This window comes from Macaca fascicularis, chromosome 2 (assembly GCF_037993035.2).
Source record: "Macaca fascicularis isolate 582-1 chromosome 2, T2T-MFA8v1.1".
Lineage (NCBI taxonomy): Eukaryota > Metazoa > Chordata > Mammalia > Primates > Cercopithecidae > Macaca > Macaca fascicularis.
In genome coordinates, this window is record NC_088376.1 from 136,588,059 (window position 1) to 136,605,361 (window position 17,303).

At 40.6% G+C, this 17,303-nt stretch overlaps 1 protein-coding gene across 5 annotated transcripts in view; it reads right to left on the reverse strand.

Annotated features, from left to right (window-relative positions):
* PDZRN3 (PDZ domain containing ring finger 3) overlaps nucleotides 1–17,303 on the reverse strand; it is a 239,773-nt gene that overhangs the window by 155,110 nt on the left and 67,360 nt on the right. The window lies entirely within an intron of this gene.

Consider the following 17,303-nt stretch of genomic DNA (forward strand, 5'->3'; position numbering starts at 1 on the left):
AGCTTTTTCAAATCAAAATAATACTCCTAAAAAACTCAGTGCAGTTTTCTGAAGGTCAGCAAAATGAGCTTTGCCAGAGCACCAGGGACTCCAATTACACATATTTACCTGATGTGCTTTTATAGGACACATAATTCAAAAATTGCAGACTGCCTTTTACACTGTATACTATGCATTTTAATAATGTATTTATTATGTCGAGCTCTTTCTTTTGTGGTTTCTTGATGCTACTCCTCATTTAGAGTAGTTTCCTGGTTTTTCCTCATGTCAGGCAATGCAGTTAACCTTTAGCAATATAGAGCACTTAAGAGTTTTGCAAGTCTTGTTTTGCATCCATTTTTCTCCTGCATAGAACATTTGATTTTTCATCTGGTTTTCATTTTATACAATGATGTAGGTAGAGGCAAACTCTAAGACCTGGTAATTACAGCCTCATGGCAGCCCAACTGATGCATAAGAGATGCTTGCTAATTACAGTGATATGATGGCTCTCCTCCTCTGAAGGCTCACTGTGTTTCTTAAGGTGTCTCTTTTGTTCCTTGATCTAGTTGCTTATACAAGAGCACGTTGATCAAACTGCTTTCTAGTAACAAAGCATATTCTCAAAGAAATGTTAATTTTATAAATTAGTCTCCTAGGCTTTGCCAGCAAGACACAGTGCTGTTCCCCCTTAACCAGGGCACCACCAAATTTGCTCCATCCTTCAAGGCTGATGACAGATTTGCATTTCTCTATGGGCCTGCTTCGCTGGCTTTCCCACCTTTCCAAAAATATAATATAAGGTCATTATTCCTCAGACCAGGCAGTCACCTCACATCTGGGTCCTTACATAGGTTTTCACAAGTCACTCTCTTTATGACATAGTTTCGAACCACAAAATATTGTTGAAGGAAGACAGGTCACCTTGAGATAGTTTCAATCAAGGGATGTTTGGGATGCTTACAGAAGAAGTCATTAGAGACAATCAGTTAAAATTGAGGTTGTACTGGGTTAAAAATGGCCACAAATTCTTTGCTGCTCCTCTCAGCAAGAGGTGGAATCGATTTCCTCACTGCAAACCTGGGCAAGCCTCAGGACTCACTTGGACTAACAGAATGCAGAAGTGACAAAATATGACTTCTGAGTGAGACTTCAAAGACCAGACAGCATCCGCTCTTGCCCTTCTGCTGCTCTAACAAGAAGCCTGTGTGAGCCTCCTTGGACATGAAAGCCACTGAGAAGACAGCCCACCATTGTCCAGCACCAACTGCAAGATGAACAATCCAGCCATCCCAGCTAGGACATGAGCAAGTCCACATGAGACCAGCAGAAAATTCTTATGAGAAACAATGACTCCTGGGTGTTTCAAGCAACAAAGTTGGGAAGGGTTTTTACACAGCAATAGACAACTGAAACCAAGGGGAAAAATACTGACACAGACTTAGTATTTATTCCTGCTAGGTATATCTACGCAATTCCAAGCATCAGATGGCACTGGAAACAACCTTTAAGATTAATTTAAAAAGCAACCAGTAAGTGGATGATTGTGGTGAGCATAAATATACTTTCATAGAATGAATGGAAAAAATATGGTAAAGTATTGCATGAATGAAGATTTATGGCTCAGGATAATACTTCCTATGACAAGTATGATTCAGGAAGTGCCGTGTCTCTAATGACTTAGATAAAAGTGAGGACAGATGCTCTGAAAACTGTTGGATTAAAAAAAAAAACAAAACACTTCTCATGAGCTGACAAAGCAAATAATTGGTGTTAAACACTGAGGAAAATTTTAATAAAAATTTTCATAAAACACGACAGCAAAAAGTCAGTATTTCTCACTTAGCATTTTATATGTGATTTATCTGTGACCCTAAATATATATAGCTAAAAAAAATGGTATGAATGGACAGTTCACATGCCTCTGTAAACATTTACATATTCGGTTCAGGTTGCACCCCTCCAATACAAACAAAACCAAAAAACATGTTTTTGAATCTTCTTATTTGGGAAATAAGGGAACTACCCTCTATATTGGACATATGTAGTATTTTATAAAATGACTGATATGGTTTGGCTGTGTCCCCACCCAAATCTCATCTGAAATTGTAGTTCCCATCAATTGAATCATGGGGGCGGTTACCCTCACACTGCTGTTCTTGTGATAGTGAATGAGTTCTCACAAGACCTGATGGTTTTATAAGGTGCATTTTCCTCTTGAGCACTTCTCCTTCCTGCTATCATGTGAAGAAGGACGTGTTTACCTCCCCTTCCACCATGATTTTAAGTTTCCTGAGGCCTCCCTAGCCATGCAGAACTGTGAGTCAATTAAAACTCTTTCCTTTATACATTACCTATTCTCGGGCAGTTCTTTATGACTCATGAGAACAGACTAATACAATGATAAAGCACAAGAGTATAATAAATGATTAGAGACTACAATGTTGCAGAAAGTTACTCTAAGAAGGTATAAAAACTTATATTTATTAATCTTTTCTGGAAACAACTTTAACACATTACATTACCCCTGAGATGCATGTTTACCCAATTCTTAAAATATACCTTACTGTTACAAGTGATAAAGGGAATGAAACTGTCTACTCTAATGTATGCTAAAACTTCTTAAGAAGCAAATGGGTCCTAAGAACTTGTGGAAAACTTTTAATTCCATTTATGGTGGTTAATAAAAAATTTTGAATTGAATGTCAGCAAAAAATGTTGCCTAACCTTCATTAAAATATGCTCAAACTGACTTTTCAGTCATCAAAGTATGACTCACCTGTGGTATATATATCTTTAAAAGCTTACTGAAAGACCTGACTTTAAAAATATTTTTCTTCTATCACAGTCCAACATGTTCACTGTAGAAAGTCCAAAAAATTTAAGACTATGAAGAAAATATAATCTCCCCTAATCTCACCTTTTAAATATGCCCAATATAGCTAACATTTATTGAGTACTCTTTAGGTCAGACAGTGGTCTAAATTCTTGACATATATTAATTCATTTAACCCACATAAGCCTATGAGTTATGTACCATAATTATCTCCTTTTTATACAAGAAAACTGATGTAGAGAGAGGTTAAGTAACCTTAGTTATGTGGTCCAACAGCCAGTAATAGGAAGAACTAGGCATTCTGGTTTAAGGCTGCAAGCTCTGAATCATTACATATGCTGCCACTTGGCTGGGATTCTGGTACTTCTTTCCAGTCTTTTTTCTACATTATATATGCAATATATACATGTTGGACTTCTATAGCAATTTTTTTGAATAACTATTAGCAAAGTCACACCTTTACCAAGAAGACTTTCTAGATGTCTCCAAATCCACAGTCTCCTAAGTGGCTAATTTAGCAGTTTCAAGCATCTAGTATTTTACACTGTGGTGTTTAGCTCAATGTATTGCACAGGTCACTGAGTGCAGAGACCACATCTTATTTTATTTCCACTTTCCAATTTTCTGATACTATGTAAATGTTTGTAAATGCTAGAAACCTATGGGTGCTTGACATAGTTTCAGCAGAGTTGCAAGCTAAAAGGTTGTATTTAAGTAATAATTTTCAAAAGAGCTTTGGAAATATTCTAGACCCCGAGCTACTGATAAAAGAGATGCCATTAGAACCTAAAATTATGAGGGGAAAAAAGAGAAGATAAGAATAGTCTGGAGTTTTTCTGCAGAGGGAACTCTTAATGGGGTTGCATTAGGACAGGTCTTCACAGTTCTATAAACAACCTAAGGAAAAAAGTACACAATGCAATTCCCACTTTGATGGCTTTATTAAATAACTACAGGCAGAGAAAGGCAAAGCAAAAATGAAATCAGTAGAAATATTTTACAGGTCTCTCTAGATGACCAGAAAGCAGCAGGTAACCAGCGCCTGGGCAAGAATACAAGGATGTGTTTGTTTACATGGTTGCCACGAGCCATAGCCCCACGATCACACTGCCTGGGCATCAATCCCAGGCCAACCACGTTGTCTCAGTGGATCTTCAGTAACTGATTGTTCTAGAAGATGTATAGGTTAAATGTAAACAAATCTTCCACGTGGACCATGACATTAAAAAAAGGCATTTTAAGACTCTCTTGCTGGCCGGGCACGGTGGTCATACCTGTAATTCCAGCACTTTGGGAGGCCAAGGCGGGTGGATCACCTGAGGTTCGGAGTTTGAGACCAGCCTGGCCAACATGGTGAAATCCCCATCTCTACTAAAAATACAAAAATTAGCCAAGCATGGTGGTGGGTGCCTGTAATTCCAGCTACTCGGGAGGCTGAGGCAGGAGAACTGCTTGACCCCAGGAGGTAGAGGTTGCAGTGAGCCAAGATCACGCCATTGCACTCCAGCCTGGGCAACAAAAGGGAAACTCTGTCTCAAAAACAAAGAAACGAGTTAAAGTTTTGTGTGCTTATCCAACCCCACACCATTGGTGTGTTTCTTCCTACTGTTATTCTACTCCCATGTCCATTATTAAATTACACAGATGAGACCATATTATACACGGTATTTTTAAACTTGCTCTTTTAACAATGCATTTTGAACTGTTATGTATGTTTGGATTTTTTTTTCCTATTAAGCCTTTAAAAGAGTGGCTTTTTCTCCCAGTTTTATGGAGGTATAGTTGACAAATAAAAATAATTTAAGGTATACTAGTTGATAGGATAGTATGTGTATACATTGTGAAATCACCAAAATAAAGCTAATTAACATATCCATCACCTCACATGCTTTTTCCTTTTTGGTGTTGTCATGTATATTTGAATGATAAACATTCAAAGGACATCACTCTGTGGTGCCAAGATATTCAGCTTTATCGAATTTTTTTCCATTGACTACCTTGAATTTCCACTATCTGGGTTTTTTTTTTTTTTTAATTACTGAAAAGACTGAGCTGATGAGATGCCCTGGCATTTAAAAATGCTATAAAACTATGTGCTTTTCTTTTGAGAAGGAAATATCTGTTGAAGTTACTGTTAATCACAGCATTTTCTGAGGAGCTGATTATATGCCAGGCATCACCATGTGACACATTTCCTCACAGATTTCAGAATGTGTGAGATTTGATATGAAAACTAAACCCAATATTGTGCCTCTTCAAAACCTCCATAGCTGTATTCCCCATCTCCAATACATGCACACATATATACAAATAACAACAAAACAATGGAAACGATGTGAAAGGGAAGAAACAAAAGGGGAAAAAAAGGTTCACTTAGATTATCCCGTTCATTTTACAGCATGCCTGCCTATACTGGCATTTAGTAGCAATAACAAAAATCATTGCTAACCTTTACTGAGCCCACACTGGATGCCAAGCGCCTGGTGTCTCCTGACCAGCGCCTCTCTCTAATGGGGAGAGATGAGTGGAAGCCGCCACCACGAAGGATGGTGCTGAATTCGAGCCTGCTTTATCTCCTGTACCACCAGGGCCCCTTTCATTAAAGCCTCCATAGGTGATAATAACAGCAGCCTCTTTCCTAGAAAGGTCATAATCTGGGGATCAGAGGGTTTAAGAAACTCTTTGGGGAAGGGAGGATCATACTGTGAAAAATCCTATTAGCTACTGCTGTAAAGTTTATGAAAACCAAGTTTTAATAAAATGTTCTACAACTTTAGCTACATAAGAAAAAAAAATGCAAACTGGACAAAAGGCAAATGGTTAAGATTGCTCAGAGATGTCTGAGTGCTTGGGACATAACAGCAATTCTGGGTACATTTACTGAGCACTTACTACATACCAGATACAAAGAGGAGGGAAATGTCACAGTCTGTACTATGAGGAATTGCCAATGTCCAACCATTCTGACCTGCAAGAAAAAGGAAGTTTCACAGGGCACACCACAGCAATTCCAGTTTTGAGATTCTATCAACTAGAAAGTACTCAAAACATGTCAACAAACGTCCCTGGATCTTTAAACTTCTTGACCACAGCAACTTTCTGATGAAAAAGGTTTTCCCTCAAAGGCTTTTAGTGTGTGGATTTTACTGAGGGCCATGGCAGAGTTTTTTCCATACCACATTAGAAGGGTTGTTCTGAGGGAAGACACTTATCAGTGGGGGGGTGGGGGAGGGGGTTGGTGGGAGGTGAGGGGGAGGATTGGAGGATTTTTTTTTTTTTTTAACAAAGCTAAAAGGCCCAGGTTCACCATCCGGCTCTGCCACCCCCTGGAATGCTAAAACACAAATAAGCTCCATCCATAAGAACAGTAGCTGCCTGAGGGCAGGGGCCTCCTGTGTCTTGGACTTGGGCCTCCTGTGTCTTATTCTGTATACTGTGTCCCCAGTATACAGAATAAGGCCTAGCACAGGGTAGGCACTCAATATATGTTGAATAAATGAGCAAGTCAATGAATGAATAACTCTGGGTAAAATTCACTGGAGGAAGTTTAGCTTCTGTTTCTCTACCTGGCATGATACCACAGGCGACCCAGTGAGGGTATTAAATGGAAGATGTGTGTAGTGCTTCATCATCTGTAAACCAATATTACTGGAGAGTACGGACCTGTTGGAGGCAACACAAAATGAAGACAATCTCACCACCACACTGCATCAAATGATCATCACTGTCTATAAGGCAAATTTCAAAGCCACTTGAAAGTACTTTTTGGATGGACTCACAGCTGTCTATCCTTAGATCATAAAAGTGCTGGCTTGTTCATTTTGAGAAATAAATGTAACCAAATAAGCCAAGCACACTTGTGCCATGCCCATTCATCAGTGAGGAAACAGCTTCAACACAAGTTTTTTGTAATGGCTTCCCCTGCCATGGGATTTCAGGTGAAGCTCAGATTTCAAGGTTTTGCAACACGTAATTTGCAGACTCCTTTCCAACTTGTCTAAAACATTTTATAGTTGCCCTGAAGTATTTCAAAAATTCTGCTGAGAATGATTCTCCCATTTACATATAACACAAAATGTGTATGGTAAAATTTAAATGCAGTGTCCTCACGCTGAAGCTGAGCAATTACTACCAAATTCTGTATCCTGGAAGATGAAGCATGTTTCTGAAGATACATGCTTGGAGTTGATGTAATTTATAAGTGAGCGGATGATTTTATTACACCGTAAGCATCCACATGAAGAAATAAAACTGGAAAACACCCGAGTTCAGCAGCTGGAAGGTAAGGTGAGAACTCCCAGGTCCAGCTCTTCTCCCCACTACATGCCTATGCATTTCCATGCACCCAGGTTCTGCCTCTGAAAGGCACAGCACCACTCTGAATCAGGGAAACAAGCCAGGATGTGCAAAGATGAGGGCAGAATTCCTTTTACCCCACTCATGACAACAGCCCAAGTAAGGAATACTAAGCTCTTGAATGGCTTTCCATAATTCATCATCCTAGAATAGAGGAGAAAAAATACCCCACAATCTCTCCCTAGCCGAACTCTGGAAATAGGTTGACTCATTTCATTTCTGTGGTTTTTTCAGAGTAAAAGCTCTGGAGTCTTCATGGCAGTAGTTTTTTTTTTTTTTTTTTTTTCCTTAAAGCTTATAAGCCTTTCCTGATGAAGAAAAACTAAACACTCGAGAAGAAAAAGTAAACACTTGAAAGAAAGTATCATTAAGTGCCAGCAGCACCAACGATACCACCATGAAGCCTGGTATAGCTGTGGGTGCCTCTGTCAAGGTCCCAGTGAGAAGATACAAGTCCCTGATGCATAGGCAGTCCCTTGGTAAGAATCTGGCCTGGAAAGTCTTGGAGATACAGTGCAGTGGCCTGTAAGCGGGTAGATGAGGGGGACCACTTCAAGGAGCTCCTTCTCGAGCTTCTGGTCCAGGTGCGGCCATCTGGTTCTATCAGCTCTCTGTTCACAGGACAGAGGGAAGAGGCTCAGCTGGAAACAACTGCATAGAGTCAAGTGGCTGCCTCCAAGAGATGCTGTGAGCCCAAACTCACTGTCACGTGGGCTGTAAGTGGGATTAGTGCCTACTTCCATGGCTCCAGAAAAAGAATAAAGACAGTCTTTTCTGTTGTTGTTGAAGCTGAGTCCACTGCAGACTCAGACCAGAGAAGGGTCAGGCCAGAGCCAGAGTCAACTCTGAAGCTTGCTTTTATTTACTCTTGGCAAGTCCCAACTTCCTGGTTCTAAGGGGAATGAAGTGGGGGAGGGTTAAAAGTCTTATAAAAAGGCTCCAAAGGCTTCTTGGACACCAAAGAGCTCTTACAAAACTACATTTTGATGAGCTACATGTAAATGAATCAGAAACATATGGATTTCATTTCCTTCATAATACACAGGGGTTTCAGAACGAAGAGGTTGGGGAGTGCTTGCCGAGATAAGTCTGGGCTCTGGTGAAAATGTTAAAGCGGGGGAAGCTTCAGACATATGCTAAACCGAAATTAAGAGTAGGCCAACACTCCCACACCTGCACCCCTTCCTCTATGGGGCTTTGATATCCACCAGCTAACCTTAGGTGCTACATAGAGAGACAGCAAGCACTACATACCCAAATCTGACAGGCGCTTGGAGTCTGTGGCCGTCTCTGATGATGTTTGAGGATTTGGAAGTTTCTTGTAACCAGCTCCAAAACATTGAATATTTTGCTGGCTGCTGGGAGTCATGAAGCAGAAGATATAGACATTTTATTTCCCCAGATTCCACTAAAGAGGATGCAGGCAGCATTTTCCTGAGGTGAACACTCTGTATGCTGAAGCAAAGGAGGGATCCTACTTTAGAGCACTCACTAATTTGAGGCTCTTTGTAGCACACACCCTGGAGCTTTGACTGTCTTGCGGAGAGCTCAACCTAATTGACTTCCCTGGGATGCAGGCTGGAGAGGGAGTGGGCAGACATCCATATTGTAAGATTGGTAATCTTGGCCTCTGCCCTTTCACACAAGCATTTATTAAGCTAATGAATTATGAGGGGGCAATAAAGAAGCTAGGAGTAAATGAGGTTTCTGCAGGGAGCCACTTGATAGGGTCAATCACTCAACACCTGTTTTAGTTAAAAATTAAATGGATTGTTTTAATTTTATATGTCAGAAAGCCAGTGTGTCTGAGTCAAGAAAATAGATTGTTGCCAAAGAAAGAAAAAGATAAAACAAAAAGCAGGACAACAGATGCTGGTGAAGACATAAGGAAAAATGGGAAACAGACAAGTGTTACAAAGGCAGTCATGAGAACTGATGAGAAAGAACTTTAAAACAGCTGGAAAAGACAGAAAATGGTGCAGAAAATGGCATCTGCTCCATGCAAGGCACAAGGCTGGCTGTTAGGAAGAACATAAAACATCACAAAAGCCATTTTCTTTTGATAGGTCAAATGGTTGGTGGCATATCTCTTCTCGCCTCTGAACACAACTACAATCACTTTCTGTTGATAATAATGTTAAGCTTAATTATACAGAGGCTGCACTTGAACATTTCCTTCCTTATAGCTAAGTGATGCCATTATTTTTCATTTAATTGCAGAATAAGGGGTGCTCTGTTCGTGAAGTCCAGGAATTGCTAATATAACAATGGTGAATGCAGTGGCAGTGCACGACTTCAATTTTCATGATTACTATTCATTAGAGGTCTGTCAGATGGATAGAATAGGCTCTTTTCTTCCCTATCAGCAAGCAAAGGGCAATTTACCCGAGAAAAGTTGCATGGCAGGAAGAAAGAGTGAATCAAGCTGCACTGTCTGCTGAAAGCTTAGGTTCAAAGTCCAACCCTACAAGCCCAAATCCCAAGTCTTTGGACACAGAACAGCTGCTTATACAAGTTCACACTTCCATAAAATCAGGTGAGGACAAATGGATGATGATGCAGCAAGTACACTCCTGGTAACTGGCAAAGGTGGCATCCTTTGATGCCAAACATTTCATAATGGCTTTTTCACTCGAAGACGGAGAGAAGTGTTTGGAAAAGGAAATGAACTGGAAGTCCCAAAAATTGGAGAAAGAGAAATTTAGGGTGTGCATTTAAATGAGAAATTGATATGTCTCATCACAGACTGTACAATCCACAGGAAAACTGCCCTCTTTAGGGGGTCAGGTATCATGTTTGTTTGAGTCACCTTCGCACTTCTGTGCCATATTTCATGCTGCCCAGGGAATTATTCATCGCGTCTTAAGCTACGTATCTCAGTAAAGCTGCAGAATCCATAGGTAATTTGTGAATCTTAGTAACAATTCTATAGATCCTTGTAGCATTTTTTATTTAAAAAACCAACTTCTCACCTGCCTCTTATCCGTGTCCTTTCAGATCCTGGGTCCTGACTGCCTGTTAGTGCAGATGTTGGCTTACGAAACAAAGGGTATGGTCCAACTTGCCTATGAACCGGGAAGCATAATATTTTAATATTTGTGCCTTAAACAGTTGTTTTACTTAAACACACAGGAAATCCTGTCTTTTTTCTTGTTATGAAATCTTATAAAGCTACTGGAAAGATCCCTGTAGGCCAGTGGTTTTCAAAGTGGGTTCCCAGAACTAGCAGTAGCAGAATCGCCCGGGAACTGGTTAGATGTGCAGAGTCTCACTGCTACGCCCCAACCCCCAGACCTAATGAGCCAGAAATTCTGGGGTGTGGCCCAGTGGCCTGCGTTTTAACAGGACCTTTAGGTGATTCTGCTGCACGTTCAAGTTTGAGAATGGCTGCTCTAAGACCCTGGTTCTCAATCCTGGCTGCACATTACAATCACCTAGTGAGTTGTTTTTAAAAACAATCAATACCTGGTCTTACCCTAGACCAATTAAACCAGAAATCTCTAAGGCAGGGCCCAGGCCTCAGTCTTTACTTTAAAAGCCCCCCAGCTGATTTGACTGCAAAGGCAAAATTGAAAACCACTGTTGTAAGCAGACCTGCTCTGTGCAGCTTCAAGCGAAATCTCATAGCAGCAGACATTGCCAATAACTGCAAGTAGTTGCCCCAAAGCAACTTACTATTATGGATTCAATGCTGCTTTCTAAAAAATGAAGGCATGCCTGTATATGGGGCTTCTACCCAAAGATGTCCCGGTCTAACATCAGGTTTGTGAATTATAAAGAAACAGAAGTGCCAATGATCTGGGTAAGGAAAGGATGAATAAACTGAAACAGAAGCAAAACCAAACTAAAACAAAAACAGGCTGTTTCAGGAAACAGCAGATTTGTTGGAACAGGGTCATATAGACAGCAATACTCTGAAGTGTCTCTGCCCTGGAGAAGCAGAATGTTGCAGAATGTTATTTTTCTTTTAAATGTTTATGATGAGAGTATTAGAAAGAAAACTAGTTAAGGCCGGGCGCGGTGGCTCAAGCCTGTAATCCCAGCACTTTGGGAGGCCGAAATGGGCGGATCACAAGGTCAGGAGATCAAGACCATCCTGGCTAACACGGTGAAATCCCGTCTCTACTAAAAAGTACAAAAAAAACTAGCCGGGTGAGGTGGCGGGCGCCTGTAGTCCTAGCTACTCGGGAGGCTGAGGCAGGAGAATGACGTAAACCCAGGAGGCGGAGCTTGCAGTGAGCCGAGATTGCGCTACTGCACTCCAGCCTGGGGGACAGAGTGAGACTCCGTCTCAAAAAAAAAAAAAAAAAAAGGAAAACTAGTTAAAATGGAACAGTACAGAACATCGCTGGATGCTTTCAGGGAACACCTTATGTTTGAAGTTGTAAAAACTGTGATGTCATTCATTTAAATTTGAGTGAAACAAGATCACTTGGAACAAGTAAACCAGCTAAACATCCCTGTATGTGCAGGGCTAAAGATGTAATATTGCCAATTTTTAATTTAGGTTTAATTTTGTCACTCCTGTTGTGGCTTATTAAGAAAATGTATTTTTTGAGAGGTGGATACTGTAGTCTGTAGGGGAAAATGATACACTGTCTGGGATGAGCTTTGAAATACTTCAGTATAGAAAGAAAAAAGGGAGGGAACCAAGAAAAGTCAATGTAGCAAAAAATCATCAGCTTTGTCAAATGAAAGTAATAGCTACCGTTGTTTAATGTTCCTTTGGCATCATTTGAAACTTATAGAGGCCAGGTGTGGTGACTCACACCTGTAATCCCAGCACTTTGGGAGGTTGAGGTGGGAGCATCACTGGAGCCCAGGAGTTTGAGATTGGCCTAGGCCATATAGTGAGACCTCGTCTCTACAAAAAAGTAAAAAAATTAATTGGGCATGGTGGCATTGGCACATGCCTGTGGTCCCAGCTGCTTGGGAGGCTAAGGGGAAAAATCATCTGAGCCAGGGAGGTCAAGGCCACAGCGAGCTGTGATTGCACCACTGCACTCCAGCCTAGACAACAGAGACCCTGTCTCAAAAAAAAAGAAAAAAACAAACATATAATTATTTCCCCACTTCTAATATTAGAAGTCTACAGAGAAAATCCTGAACGTGCTAAAGGTTCATATTTTTGAGATGCCATCTCCTTGAAGCAGTAGACTAAGCCTATGGTTATACCTGCCTGTGATTTTATTTATTTTTCATAGCAACACAAAGGCCATTATCTTTCCACTGTTGTACCTGTGAAAAGCCTGAGGCCTGGAGAAGGTCAGTAATTCTCAATGCCACACTGCTAGGCAGTGGCTGAGCTGAAATACTGATGCCTGTCCAAGTGACTGATGCCTATGACCTCCCATCCCCCTTCACTGCCTCTTCTTCCTTGTGGATAGTCCTGAGTTTAGGGTCAGCACCACACAGGGAAACACTCCAATCACCTGGGGCACATTCCTTTTCTCCTTCTCAAGTCCTCCTCTTCTATCCTCCCACTCATCTCAGGACCTCAGTTTCCCCACCTAAATGTTGACTCTTAGGTTTCATGTGGGAATTAAAGGTAGGTGTGCGTGCGTGTGTGTGTGTACCTATATACCTTAGAACAGTCCCTGGGAAATAGCATTATATACCATAATCACTATTATACTTCTTCTACCCTAGGAACTTTCTCACCACTCAAAACTTTCCCCCTTCATGAAGTGCCTTCATGATTAACTTTAATGGGATAATAACTGGACTAAGTAGCAGATTCACTGAGGAGTTTACATAATTATCTCATGCATTCCTCATGACCCTGTAAAATTAGGGTGTTTTCTTCTCTGGAAGAAATACAAAATACAAAGAACATATATTTATGGTGTGTATGAGGTTTTTGTGCATGTGAGTGTGTGTCCACAGTAGCTTTCAAAAGAACAGTCACTCTTAATGCGATTCTGGAGCACGTAAGAGAAACATGATTAAAACATTACTGACAAGGCATCACCATGTTAGTGAATTCTAATTGGACCTATCTAGATGTCTGCTTATGGATTATTTGCCCAAGGAGAATAGGTGCTAGTCCTTGGAAGAAGTATGATTCATAAATACTGTTTAGGATTTGAAGATACTCAGATAGGTGTTTGGAAAACAGATCTGCAGAAGGAAGGTAAATGTTTCTATTAGAGTATAAACAACATAGTCCTACCAAGCACAGTTGCTCAGTGTGATGACTCATCATGCAGCTTCAGCCTACTTGAGACTCACCAAGGATCATCACACAACAATAACACAACCTACTAGGTGCTCACCATGGTGGCTTGATTCCCAGGTGAGGAGAGGAGTATCAGGTGACCCGAGTCCGAATAATTTAAAGAGGCAAAGCCAATATACAAAATAGAATAATTAAAGGTTAAGGTAGAGACTACAAGGAAGGGAAAGTGTTTTGAAAATGTAAAACATTTCATATTTGACTCAAAGTAAGCGGACATGTCTTAACTCCAGAAATAGCCTATAAAAATGCACCAACATGGGAAGGTCATGCACCACGTTAAGAATAGTGCTTATGCTTCTGATAATTAACATGGTTGACACAACGATCTCATTTATTCCTCCTGACTCTGAGGTAAGAACTATTATGGGCCAGATGTGGTGGCTCACGCCTGTAATCCCAGCACTTTGGGAGGCCGAGGCAGGCAGATCACCCAAGGTAAGGAGTTCAAGACCAGCCTAACCAATATGGTGAAACCCTGTCTCTACTAAAAAATACAAAAAATTAGCTGGGCATGGTGGCGCATGCCTGTAATTCCAGCTACTCAGGAGGCTGAGGCAGGAGAATCGCTTGAACCTGGGAGGCAGAGGTTGCAGTGAGTTGAGATCACACTGCTGGTCTCCAGCCTGGGTGTGACAGAGCAAGACTCCATCTCAAAAAAAAAAAAAAAAAACTATCATCCTCATTTCAGAGACAAGGAACCTAAAGGTCAGCAAAGCAAAGTAGCCCAGACCCAGTATTTGAACTCAAGCCCTCTAATGTCACAGTTTATATCCTTAAGAATTCTGCGGTGTGATTTCAGAACATGCAGGCAGAAACAGCAATACAGGCTGGAGGAGTGGGCCAAGGGGCAGGGAGTAGCTTATCTTGAGCTCTGGCAAAGTAGTGGCAGCATTTAGATAGGTGAGGAAGGCATGGACAGGGTGACAGGAGATGTTGCAACACGCATGGCAAACATATGACCAGGAAGTTCATGCTGGCCAGAGCCACAGAAGGCACAAGGACTCATGAAAACAAGAATGAGAAAGAATGGGGCTGGAAGGAAGAAACTGACAACTATATACAACTATCTCACTGGCAGCTGGAGGTGCAAAGTAGAGGCCCATGAGATCTGGACATCTGGTCATGACCAGCACAGAGCTGCTGAGTGAAGGTTATATACAGCCTTACATGGAGAACAGAGGGCCAAGGACTGATGGGGAGAATGGCCACCACTTAGGTCAGAAGAAAGGCCTGGCGAAGGGGAACGTGTATTTTTACAGTCTTATATATACCCACGAGGTTCCACCCGGATTCAAATCCAGCTATGCAGCTTACTAGCTGTGACACTGGCCAAGTCACAAAACTTCTCTGCACCTCATTTTACTCAAATATAAAATGAGAATAAGAAGGTATATAAGAATATCTATCTCACAGGATTGTTGAGAGAGGACACACACACACACACCACCCCCCAAGATGAGAACAAGGCCAGGCACAGATAAGTGCTCTGTCAGTGTTCGCTTGCTGCTGTTGTCATCGTCATCATCATCATCGTCACTCTTCACAGAAGTGTGGTGCACAGCGTTGTTTGCAACAGTGAAAAATGAGAAACAAACCATAATGTATGTTCAAAGGGAACGGCTAAGGAAATAAATATCTATACCATGGATTGTCACACTGCAGTTTTCAAAACTGAGGTAGAGACTTCTATATCCCAACTTAGAAAGGCCTCCAAGACATAAAGATAAGAGCCAAATTCCAGAATTTTCCTCCACACTCACGGGCAGTGACTATGCTCTTTCACACATTCTCCGTGTCTTGGTAACTTATCGGTAGAATGAGTTACAAGAAGTTCCAGGAAGGATAGGTGTCCATGATGATCAAACTACCAGATTCTTAAAACGTGTTGCTTTTACATCATGCCAAATGGGTGAACCAGAACAATTCTGTTCTAGGTGACTTTTGGAGAACATGTCTGATAACAATGAGATTTTTCTCTTACATTTTTCCATATGATGAGGTCTGAGCCCAAGGCCTCAGTGGCAGGGAAGGGACCAGATTCCAACAGGCCTGACTGGCTGTCGCCTATTTTAATCACCAGACAGAGCAGATAAGTTGCAGGGGGGAGAGAAAAATTAAACATGTCTGTTTTTGCTTTTCAGAGGCAATTAGGGGATTTATAGCCAAAGTGTTGTTATTTTTTGAATCAGAGCCAGTAATTTTTTTTTTTTTTTCTTTCAGAGAGGATGATTATACTATAATCACTGACATTTTTAAGGAACATTTTGGAGCCATAACTCTGTTTCCCTAGAACAAGCACTAGTTACTAAAACTTGCCATGTCACTTGGGACAAGGAAGAAAATTTGAGTGTGAGGCCCTGGGGAAGCTCTCAGAAGAAACACCTTTGTTCTCAAAGTAAAACAACAGAACAAAACAGCTGCAATGATTATTGAAATGCAGAGCCAAACTCTGAATCCACAAACCTGTAGGGAGAATCCTAATTTGCAGAGATTCCTACAGTCCAGGATGTTTAGAAAGAATCCAACTCTCTAAAGTAATTAAAACTTTCCCACTGACATTTTGTTAAAAGTATTATTCTCTTTGGTATATCCTTTCCTTATGGAAAACAAGGGTTGTCTTCAGGCTTGCTCCAGTATGATGACCTCCAATTCCACATTGCTTGAGTCTCAACCAACAGCATGTGTACCAAATCCTGTACTTTGGGGAGGTAACACTGACAGAAAATATACCCAGTGAATTTAACAGCAGAAAAAGAGAAAGCTCTAGGAAAAGATCGAAGTTCAGGATTGCAACTTTGGAGAGGTGAAAGGAAAGTCAATGGTAACCTTGGTTTTCTATTTCTGAATTGAAAGCAGCTATCTAAACTGTAGAAAAATAAAAAGAATAGGCTTAAACACAAGACTATCTATAGCTGGATATACATCTTCCTTTCACATCCTTATTGTTCTTACATACATAAATTCAGTTGTAACTCCAGTACTTAACACATGCAGAGTACTGTGTTAATCACTGAAGAGGGTGATTCACAAAAGGCAGTAATTACAAAATATGCTTAAGGATTCATAAGAGAACATTCCTAGAAATGCTCCCTACCTCCCAATTTTCTTTCCTTAATTCACCACTGGCTGAGAAATCCTCTTAACTTTCAATATCCTCATCTTTAAAATGAACGTAATAATTGCCAACACACTCTTTCCTCTTTGAAATTCTTCTAGTGGCTTAAACATGAAGAAAATCTCATATTTAATAAGTAATAATCATAATCTATGAAAGTTTTTCATTTGAGAAAAATATTTAAATAGAAAGTTAAGATTTTTTTTCCAAAAATGGTTTCAGAAACTAAGGATATAAAAGTTATATAAAACAGCAAATTATTTTATAATAATTATATTGAAATATAATAAATATATAATACAAATAGTAATTTGTCCTTTTCCTGTTGGAAAATATAATGCTACCTCACCCAAAAAAGAGCTCCCAAAATTTTCATATATATTTTTATCAAAAGATTTCAGAAAGCTAAATAAAGCAAAGAGAGGTAAAATGACCTTCAAAAGGTCATCTTTTCCTTTGATGAATTTTTACAGTGGACTTCAGGATGCCAGGTATGGGGCCTGGTGCTGGGGATAGAATGTTGGATAAAATACGGGGAGGAAAATATTACTCAAATAATCATGCTAATACATAACTAGAAACTGTGGTAGGGACAACCACCCAGTGCATGGAGATGATTTCATGCCAGGAATCAAAGTTAGCCCTGAAGAATGACATCTGAGCAACTCTTTGAAGAACACCAGAGGTCAGGCAGCAAGTCAACCGCAGCGAGCCAGGAACTCCAGTACATTCCAGCCCAAGGGTCTTCCCCACTTGTCTCTTTCAAGAATGCTGGAGAC